Source organism: Protopterus annectens, chromosome 4.part0 (genome assembly GCF_019279795.1).
Source record: "Protopterus annectens isolate FY-2018-M chromosome 4.part0, PAN1.0, whole genome shotgun sequence".
NCBI classification, from domain to species: Eukaryota; Metazoa; Chordata; order Ceratodontiformes; family Protopteridae; genus Protopterus; species Protopterus annectens.
The window spans coordinates 1,789,429,800-1,789,442,015 of NC_056733.1; positions in this window are offsets into that span (position 1 = coordinate 1,789,429,800).

Consider the following 12,216-nt stretch of genomic DNA (forward strand, 5'->3'; position numbering starts at 1 on the left):
ATGCATATATAGTTATAACAAACTCGCTGACCTCCACGAGGTGGTCCATTTAGAACCAGGCCATCCAACCCTGACGCACCTGGATCCATAATTTCATACCCATGGTTTCTCCACCCCACCCGAGTTCGACATACAAGAAAACCATCCATTCTCCGGTTACTATCACAGCCATGACACACCTCCACACATTGCCCACTCCCCAGCATTAGGGACCCTACACATATGTTGTCCCAACCCATGTATCATCAGGCTCTCTCACCATTTGGTCTTTGAACATACCTGCCCTTGCTTGTGTAATGGTCAGAAGTCCACACCGTCTAGCAATTTTTGGGTAGTCCCACCAGGGACTACCCTGTGATTGTTTATAAAGTAGTCTTAGCAGATTGACAATGTTGCTCCCACTGGTAGTGTCCTGCCTGTGGTGTGAGTAGCAGTGACTTGCTCACTCATGTCCAGCTTGATATGACATAAGCTGACAGCACTAAATAATGCTGGGGTTGCTGTTGATTTCCTTCTCATTCTTTTTGTATGCTTTATTGTCACGACATTCATTCTTCATATATATATATATATATATATATGTGTATTATATATCTGTACATACACATGCACATACCTATACATAATTATATACATTTCCTATGCTGTTGCATGACTGTGCTGGATGATATGTTTGTGATAACATCAAATTTATGTATATCTGCCATGGCTTAGTGGTAAATCACATTGGCTGTGGTGTGCAGGGTCCTGGGTTTGACCTTTGCAGATGCCATTTATTTTGTTGCTGCCAGAACAAGGGCCATTGGATGCAGAGTGATTAAAGCACTTTTAAGCAGTTGTGAGCAGGTGTGTGCATGCTTGCATGACAGTAGGCTGTGCCTATATTCCAGTTACAGTTTGTTAAATTCGGTTAGCTTCTACTATGCTTAATGTGTGTGGGCACTGCTTACACCCGCGCAAACACACTTAGACTTGCTTACTGGTACTTATATATGTTTACTACTGCTTATTTGTGCTTACATCTGCTTACTAGTGCCTTATTCATTATGACACTACCACTTTGATTGAATGACATTAGTTAAACATTTCATGCAGTACTCCAGTTCACATTTACATGTTATTATGTAGGTTATACAGCAAAAGGATGTATAAATATGTTCATATATACATTCCGCATGGAAAATGATATGTGCTATAGTGGGACTCGAACCATACATGCCTACTCTTTAGGCAGATGCTCTAACCACTACACTACTGACGTTAACATTGATTCTGCATGTTATTTTCTATTTGGATGATTTTAATGTGTAAGCTACGCTAAGCAGAGGTCAACGATGCGCAAACACGCTGTGCCTCACTTACACTTTCAATATTGAAGCAATACAAATGTAAAATAGGGACACGGGGAATCTAATTGTGATAGTTCTAGGGACGGGGCTCAACATTTCAGTACATGCTTGTGTGTATACTACTTTGATTTTATTTCGGTGTTCGTGGACACTCTTATATACTTAGCATACATTTCAGTATCCACAGGCACTGAATCAATTGCTTACTATTAGAGGTGGGCTCTAATAGTAAGCATTGTAGTTTGTGCAACTGCGGGGCATGTTTAAGCTTCCGTAGAGCACTTAAACACGCCCCCTGCACTCACACATGTCTCCTGTGCATGTCGAGAGTGTGGCAGCGTGCCCTCATAAATATTCATATGGTGCTGCTGCACCATCTGTAAGGAGGACGCTTGGTGCAAGGCTAAAACCGTCCTTGCGCCGAGCTTCATGAATCCCAGGGATTGTTTATTTCAGTATTGCACCTTTTACTTTCCACAGTTCTCAAGGGAGAGGTATGCATCCATTTCTCATACCTCAAATTTACAAGTTTAATTTGCACAGACAATTTGTTATTAATAATTACTCAGTCAGAAGGTTCACTGAATGCCTTTATTCATCTTATAAATGGGTTTAGTTCTTTGGTTGCCAAATAACTTCTCTGAAATAAAGCTTTATATTACAAAAAGCTAATAAAGACTATAACACACTGGCAGAAATAATTGCATCTTTAAAATGTCTACAGTGACATTATAATTCAACCCCAGGATTCAGCAAGCTCTACACAGCATGCAGGAATAGTGCAAGAGCTGCTGGAGACAATATGGCCACCAAGAGACCCAGGAACAAGTTTCTGGGACATGCACGAGTGCTCCTGCACTATTCCTGCATGGACAGAGCTCCTGCATGCTAATTACCCCATTTGCAGGTGAAAAACATGAAAATTAGGTGAATTAGTGATCCAGAAAGCTGGCAGCCATCCGTGCAGGAGTAGTATAACCTGCAGAAATGTATTCAGCTAGTAACCGATTACATTTCTGCAAACTACAAAACAGAACCATGACAGCTCCAAATAAAGGGAGTATATAATGTGGATGGCCAAATATATGGCCACTGGCATGGAAAATAGGTTAAAAATAACAAATCCAACTTTTTTTTTGGGACGATTTCGGCCATTTAAGCATAGGGCAGCAGCGCGAAAATGGGATCGGCCCGAAAATAAAAATAAAACCTTGACAAAAGCTTTTTAGGCAAAATCACAATTTTGCCATTATACTCAATGGCAGGCAGAAGATAACAAGGCCTCTGAATAGTGGATGCTAAGGAGAAGGCTCAGTGTCAGACTTGTAACTAGGCATTAGCAGTCACTTCTATGCAAATGAGGGGAATGATACTGAATCACAGATTTCCCCTCATTGCTAGCCAGCACCCAACCTTGTAGGTGCAGGAAAACCATGGTGAAAGCCTAAGTGTTAGCTGACATCATAGAGGGGTGTGTCAGGCATACTGTAAGCTTATTGGAGGTCTGTGGCTCGGGTTTGCCCTTAGCTTAGCAAAGCTACGGAAGGGTTGTGTCTGAAGCTGCCTAGCAGTCTTTACATTGCCTAAATGGCTGTGCGCGACGTGCATTGGGTTTAAAAAAAAAAAAAAAAAAAAAAACAGGAAATAGCAGCTCCATTCACAACTGAGCACTGGGTTTGTGCAACATGCGTCAAGGCTTAAACAGGAAGGCAACAGGAAGGGAAAACAGCAGTAGGAAGGTAATCAAGGAGAACTAGCATAGCTGGCAGGAAAAATGTATCAGAATCAGCCAATTACACCGGCAGCAGCCCAGGCCAACCCAGCACACTACTATAAACTATGCAAACACCTTTCCCTCTGGTTTTTCCCACAAGCTCTACACCACCAGTGCACACAAACAGGGAATTTTTACCTAACAATAACAACAAAATGATACGGGCTGCTTTTGCTCTCATAAATCAATATGTAGAAGAGGCTCAGGGTGATGAGGATGAGAATGCTGATGACCAACCCACAGTGAGGAGAAGGAAAAGAGTGTACAGACACAGGCTAACCTACCAGGGGTACAAGAGCTGGAGATAGTGGAGCGCTATAGGGTGGACAGGGACCTCCTGCAGCAAATTGTTGAGCTGTGCCAGCCATGCCTCACACACAGAACCAACAGAGGGGAACCCATCCCAGTGGATACCAATATATGTGCAGGCTTAAGAATACTAGCCATAGGTACATTCCAAAGGCCAACTGGGGATATTGTGGGGATCTCACAGACATCAGCATCCAGGGTACTCCACCAGTTTCTGGATGCCATGTCAGCACATGCCGGTGAACACATATATTTTCTCAACACCCGTTAGGCATTGATCAGTACTATGCATCTCTTCTACCAAATAGCAGAATACCTTGAGGTAGTGGGTGCTATAGACTGCATGCACATACACATCAAATCACCACCCAGTGAGTGGAGTAGAGTCTACATAAACCACAAGGGCTTCCCCTCTATCAACTGCCAAGTCATGTGAGATGCCCAAGGCAATATAATGAATGTGTGCTGGCAGCCCTGGAAGCTATCATGACTCCCACATCGGGCATATGATGCAGCTGTACCAGAGAATTTCTAATGGGGACATCCCATATGGCCACCTAGTGGGTGATGCTGGTTACGCACTGGAGCCGTGGCTGATAACATCCATCAGAAATGCACACACACCCAAACAAGAACTCCATAATGAGGCACACGCACAGACCAGAATCATAATAGAGCATGTATTTGGGATGCTTAAGTCATGGTTCCAGTGCCTGGACATATCCGGTGGAGCCTTGCAGTACTCACCAGCTACATGTACCCAACTTTTCATTGTATGTGTCATGCTACACAACATGATCCTGCGGAAAGAGCTGCAGCAGGAACAGCATGGGGCAGGGTCACTCAGCCCCTTACAATTGCCAAGGCCAGCACAGGCACAGAGTGACTCAAAGAAGGAACAACTTGAGCCTGCCCCAGTAGGCAGAAGGAGGAATGCCCAGTATGCCCTGGCCTTGGCAAAGAGGCAACGCACAGCACATACACTGACATGGTAGGAACCCAGGGAATGACACATCACTCCAACTTGCACATACAATAAAAGGGATGCCAAACATGACACTGCCTGTGATTAACCATGTATAGGGAGTGTACTATGTGCATCTGACATAGTCAGTCCTCCAGCACCATCCTCAATACTGGCACAGCCATAAGGTAAGTCACTTTCACTATCAATTGCTGAATGTACTAGTATGTTCTGCTACCTGTATCTATGGTATGGATGTGAGCATGTTAGGGAATCGGGATGCTGAATGGGATGGCAGCAGATAGTTGACACCTATATCGGCAGCATGAAATCCTTAACAAATACTGGTGTCAACATAGTAGCCATTACTAGACAAGGTGATAAAACCCGCTGCAGGATATGTGGTGGGCCAAATGTGTGTCCATAGGACACGCACATGCATGTCAGTGAGGCTCACATACCCAACAACAGTCTCAGCCAGCAGGACAGGTGTAGGCAAACACAAAGAAAGTTTGTGACAAGGCCTCTGATTGATGGCTGTAGAGAACAGCCCCTCTCCAGACCTACACAGACAGACTACAACAGGACAGGCAGTAAGATGTTAGTTCTGAAGGGTAAAAAGTCTGAAACTGAAATGTAGGTCAATAAAAACTAAGAACTGTAGTACACTGATATGCCTCTAGTCTGCATGATAGGTTAGAATACAGAATGAAACGGAGTACCTGAAATACCAGTATAGTCATAGCAAATGTTTGCAGTTGTCAGGTGTGCCCCCCCTCCACAATCCTATGTAGAAATGTAGTAACCTGTACGTGTAGGTATAATAACAGTGGAGTACAGATTACATGAGCTGGCTAAAGTAGCTGGATAGATTTTAGCACATGTACAATATGCAGGACTCTGTGTGTTAGGTTGTTGTGTGTTGTATATTGTGTGAAAGTGGTCAGCATGTGGGCATGGAGGGTTGTGTCCTGGTGGCCAATGGCCAGTACTGTTGATGACAGGGCCAAGTTCTCACAACTACAGTGCCAAACACAATGCATCCCAGCAGGACACAATCCAGCAGTAATCCATACTAATTGTTCGGATGTAATATCTGTCACCATCTGAAAGATGGACATGTCATGAATGTGGCCCAGACATACAAACAGTACACAGGTGGAAGTACCCTAGACAGAGAGTGTATAAAATATTACTTCCAAATGGACACACCTTTGGAATTGTACACACAGGTTAGCAGCACATTAGTTGTCTGTGTAGTATGGAATACTGATGTAGTCTGGCCAAACACTGGCAGACAACAAAAGGCACAGGTATGTCCCTGCACAAGCCAGCATAAGGGGAACGCCCCACATATATCTGTGAGTCAGCTGCAAGAAGCTTCCATAGCACACATGCACTCAGCTCACCCCATCATTAGCCACAGGTGCATCACAGGTCATATCCCTGCTGTTGGGAATGAGTACAATATGACCACCACCTCTGTATGTGAATAGCCACAGAATGCAGCATGCTGAAGAGGTGTCCCATGCAGGTGTGTCCCTAGCTGTAAGCAGCACCCTGCCAGCATCTACACCAATGGATCAATAAAGACAGAAACTATTGACATTAATACCTTGCACACTTAGCCTGTCACCTAGGGGGAATATAGTGGCTTGCAGCCTGGGACTGTAGGAGTGACACAATGCACTGGCATGCTACAGATGGCCTGCATCACTACCAAATGCCCTACAGTCCTCTGTCAAAGGCATGTGTCTCACCCGTACTGCCAATGTATGTTATCTCATGGACTCCCAAATAACAAAATAACACAGTCCACAGAACACAAATGCAATGCCATGTCGACAAATCTCAGTAGCATGTCCACCATGTCCTACTGCATGAACTGAGGACCAACCCCTAAATACTGCTGTGATGAAGTGATAACTCTAGGGATACTTATCAGATAATGTTTGCATAATGTTCAGAAGAGGATAGAATAACAGAGGGAAGGAGGTAGAAGCATGGACGCCATGGAATGTGTGAAGTCTGAAACTCAGATGTGTGCACATACTATCCCTGCCTGCAAACACAGGAATGTGTGGCCACAAACCTGCTCATAAACCACAATGTGAATGGGGTAATGATCAGAAAAATGAGCCCTGGCTCTGGGTAACCTGTGTGAATCTGTACAGCTGTGAGGTATGGCCACAGCAGGATATGGCCATACTGTCACGTCAATGGATGTACAAGCATGGGATCCTCAGCCACTGCAGTACCAAGGTTCTGAACCATTTACACAGACCCATCAGCAAGTGTCTGCAGCTTCCCCTCCACAATGGCATGATTGTGCAAGAATATGTAAGCTGCAGACCACAATAGTGGATGCAGCTTCATTCATCTTGTGTTCCCCAGGAAATTACTGCAAGCAAATATGTATACCTGTCAGTAGCTGATGACATAAAACATCACAGTATAAACACTACATATGTCTGAATATATCTGCTAACATCAAAACCATGTAGTAGAAGCAGCACAGACACAATTAGTTGCAGTATCCCATTATCCTTTGCCCATTGTGACCCCATATTGTCAACCGATCTACAGATATCCTACAGAAATAGGTTGCTAGCTGTAGGTGTAGAACACAAATGCTTGCACTGGAGTACAACCTACCTGGAATGGATTCACACATCCAATACAGAAGGTCATACTGGACATGCTCCCACACTTAGAGAAATGAAGGCCATGTCTGGCAAATACAGTGGACTACACATATCTGTCAGTCACAGATGTTTGTGCAAACACTCCACATTGCACACCAGTCACAGATGTTTGTGCAAACACTCCACATTGCACACCAGTCATGCTTTGCACACACATCAGATAGGAATACACACATATATCCAAGGACAACACAATATAATAGGCCAAAAATACATACACATAGATGTGTGGAAGAGAGTGATAGACGGTGACAAAGAGCTTCCCATCATGAGGCCTGTGCCACCCAGCACACATCCAATTGGCCAATACCACATGATGTGCAAATGTCTATCACTGTAGACATTCACTTCTGGTATCCCTCAACACTATAGTGTCTGTGGTGCTTGTGATAACTGTGTAACATGATTGTACAAGTCATTATTCATATAGCAGTTATATACACGTTCCTGTTAAATGTAAACCTATGTGTGACTGAGTGTTGTGTGTGTGCTTCCAGACGAATGGCATATGGCCCATTCACACACATTGCGCTCCCCACTGCCCTACTTTGGCAAACCTGCTGATGTCATTCACCTTGAAATACACCTTTGGGGAAGGGGTAGCCCTATAAGCTATGTGCCATGTGCTATAACTGTGTAATGCTATAGTGTGACATATTAAGTACCCAGACATGGCAACTGTGAGACTTTGTGTGTGTGTTTGTTTATGTGTGTGTAGGGAACAATGCTTCTGAGGCCAGTCACAGTCACTGCACTGTCCATTGCCCTACTTTGACAAGCCTGCTGATGTCTTTCACCTTACCTACTGATGTCATTCACATTGAAATACACCTTTGGTAAAATAATAGCCCTATAAGCTCCATGGAGGTGCTATAACTGTGTAATGCTATAGTGTGATGTACTAGTTAGGTAGGAGTTCTAATCCCAGACATGGCAACTGTGAGACTGTGTGTGTGTGTGTGTGTGTGTGTGTGTGTGTGTGTGTGTGTGTGTGTGTGTGTGTGTGTGTGTGTGTAGGGATCAATGCTTTTGAGGCCAGTCACAGTCACTACACTCCCCACTGCCCTACTTTGACAAGCATGCTGATGTCATTCACCTTGAAATACACCTTTGGGGAAGGAGTAACCCTCTAAGCTCTGTGGTTCGTGTTATAACTGTGTAATGGTATAGTGTGATGTACTAGTTATGTAGGAGTTGTAATCCCAGACATAGCAACTGTGAAACTGTGTGTGTGTGTGTGTGTGTGTGTGTGTGTGTGTGTGTGTGTGTGTGTGTGTGTGTGTGTGTGTGTGTGTGTGTGTGTGTGTGTGTGTGTTTGTAGGGATCAATGCTTTTGAGGCCAGTCACAGTCACTGTCCATTGCCCTACTTTGGCAAGCCCGCTGATGTCATTCAACTTGAAATACACTTTTGGGGAATGAGTAGCCCTATAAGCTCTGTGGTGCATGCTATAACTGCATAATGCTATAGTGTGATGTACTGGTTAGTTAGGAGTTCAAATCCCCGACATGGCAACTGTGAAAATGTGTGTGTGTGTGTTTGTTTGTCTTTGTAGGGATCAATGCTTTTGAGGCCATTCACAGTCACTGCATTTTCCATTGGCCTACTTTGGCAAGCCTGCTGATGTTATTCACCTTGAAATACAATATGGAATATAGAACACATACATGGCAAGCATTGCACAGCACTGGCCACCCAAAATATTAACCCAGATGAGTGGATGGTGAATACAATACCCACCTGTGTGGGCCAATCCAGGGACTACACCCCCGAACCACACTGGAGACCATTGTCATGTGGCCTGATGCTAAGGTATACCCTTTGCCTAGCCATATACAGCCTTCTGGCACAGTCAACTACTATACACCTGTAAAGCAATGAACCCATGCATGTCAGTACTGGCAAATCTGTGTTTGTGTGTGTGTGGAGATTAATGATTTGGAAGCCATTCACACTCACTACACCTCCCATTTCCCTACTGAAGCATGCCTTCTTATGCCAGTCACCTTGACATATCCTTTGCCCGGGTATCAGCCTGATAACCTCTGTGGTGCATGTGATACCCATGTAATACTGTACTGTAGCAAACTAGTTAGGAATTCTAATCATGACACTGGCAACTGGGATAATGTGTGTGAGTCCTTGAGAGAGTGTGGTTGTGTCTTCCTTCACACCTGCTTTTATGGACAGGCACATGGACTACACTTACCTTACCCCTCCTTTATCACTGTTGCTGATGTCACTCACCTTAAAAGACACCTTTGTGGTGCATGCAATAACTGCATAAAAATGTAATAGCAATACATAGTCAGGCAGGGGTTTTAAACCCTGTACTGGTAAGTGTGTGACACAAACATGCTTAGCTCTTACCCTCTTACCCCCTTCCTTTCATACTTTGTCTCTGTCTGTCTCTCTCACTCCCTCTCTGGTGGATGTGGAAAAGCACACCTGTTTGTTTAGGCAGCAGCTTGTGTTTTGTAAGTGATGCTCATGATCAGCGAATGGCCTGTCCATGAACTGCAGTCCCCCACTAGCTGACTGCATGCATAGCAGTTGTGGTAACATTCCCATAGCCAATTGCATGGAAACACACTCCTATAACAAGGAACATCATCTGGGTATTGGCCCTTTTCATTCACTGTGAGCAGGACTTCATGTCCATGTTTGGCAAGCAGCATCACAGAGGGTAGTGGGATATACCTCTTACAATATACTCTGTGGAGACAGGCCAACAAACAGGAGGGGGATGTTCCAGACATGAGGACAGAATGTAAGTCTTGCTCTTCTACATTTGAAGTAATGCTGGTTTAACAGGGTTTGTGTGGATATGGCTGGTCTACATGATTTAATACCTGTCATGACAGTGTTATGTGGTTGAGGAAACTCTCACCTGTAGGGCTATCTGCAGATTGGCCAGTGTTTGGAGTCTTACATGTGTTGTGTTACTCACACATGTCCTGTCTTTAGAAATGCAGTAGCATACTCTGAGGATTGCAGTCAGTACATGGTGACAGCCATGTGAGTTACTAACTTCATATCCCTCAGAAGACATATGTCACAACAAACCCTGTTACACAGTGTTCTCTCTTGTCTATCTGATGAATCTGGGCATCTTGAGGCAATGTAGAAATTGCCTCATGTACACAGACAACCCTCTCCTCCTACCATCCAACACTACAACCTGTGAGAGATGCAGTTATCTAGCCAAACTGGAGGTAAAGCTTTCTCTAACCAAGACTGAACTTGACAGTCATGAGGAGAAGGTAAACATTTGCACCACACCACACTCATCACATAGTCTCACTAAATCTACACCACCAAAATCCACCCATAGTAAAACAAAAACATTCACGGAGGCTCTCAATAATAATCTCTCTAAGCAACAGGGACCTCCAAAGCAGAAACACAAGCAACCTCCATCCCCTAACACAACACAAATGACACATAGCCTACAGACTCAGTGTGCCACTCAACCACAGCCAATAAGGCAAAATAATGTACCCAACACATTAGTCATAGGTGACTCTATAGTCAGGCACACTGATGTCCCACTCACCAGGCTAAACAAGGCGAAGGTTACTGTCAACTGCATGTTGGATGCCAGGATCCACCACATAACCCCATGCACTCAGGTCACTCCACAACAAGTACAGATATGACTCTGTTATTGTCCATGTTGGTGTGAATGACCTGAGATGTACCTCCCTGGACTACATGAAAAGAGACATGGAAGAGCTCTCCGATCTTGTAGCTAAGGCAGGTATGACCCTAGCCCTGAGTAGCATTCTGCCATTGCCCAGAATGATACTGCAGTACAAGGACAAAATGATTGACTTCAACAATTGGCTAAGCTGTTGGTGTCATTCTAAGGGGATCCAGTATCTGTCTGCTTGGGATGACATGGTCGACAGACCACGATGCTTTGCCACAGATGGCCTGCACCTGTCACCACTGGGATTCTGGATACTGGCTAACGCTCTTGCTGCCCCTATAGTGCCTTTTTAGGCAAGGTACAAATAACAAATTCAACACCATAACAGGAATAGGCAAGCAAAAACTGAGGGTAATGCTACTCAATGCTAGAAGTCTAAATCTCAAAATACACTCACTCGAGGCACTCCTTAAAATGGAGAGCATCGATATCTGTGCAGTGACTGAGACCTGGTTCAAGGCTCCAGAGAGCACCCATGCACTACCAGGCTATAACTCATACCACACGTTTCGGCCATATAACCTGGATCAAAACACCAAAGGCAGAGGTGTGTCCATATTCATTAAGGATATCCACAACTCCAGGCTAGTTGCTCAGTATAATGCATCCGAGGTTATCCAAGTGCAACTAACTCTGGGCAAAACTGCAATCCAAATTGTAGCTTGCTACAGATTCCCCACCATGCCCCAGGATTCCCACTCCTCTTTTCTTGATGTACTGGAAAATATTAGGGTTCAACCAAACACCCTAATAATGGGCGACTTCAACTACCCCACCATTAACTGGGAAAACTACTCATGTACCAACTTCTTAGCTCAATGTTTTCTGGAATTCATAAACTCCAATGCCCTTGATCAACTTATCCACACCCACACGAGGGCCAACAATATCCTAGAACTAGTCATTACCAACATGAGTGACTGGTGTTCCACACCTGAAGTCAACTCCTCTTTGATCCGATTTGACCATAAGCTAATCACCCTTGATATCCACATCCCGCCCCCACCCACCATTAAGGAAACCACAGTAAAAAATTTCTCCAAAACCAACTTCATGCTTCTTAAGACAGAAGGGGTGAACTTCATGACACCCATGCAGATGGACAGTACAGTTACAACTGCTGAATCCTACTCAAATGCACTCTATAAGCACTTACACAAGTGCATGGATTGTGCTATCCCAAACAGAACTAAGATGCTATCCTCCAAAAAAAGGAAGCCAATCCGGTGGTCCCCTGCATAAACAAACTGTACAACAGAAGGAAGAAACTGTTGCAAAAGAGAGTAAAATCCCATGAGTGAAGGAGCTCCCTGCTAAGCCTCAGTAAGAAGCTGAGATCCCTTATAAGATCGTCCAAAGCTAGCTATGAAAACAAAATCACCACTAATTCCAATGACATCAAAA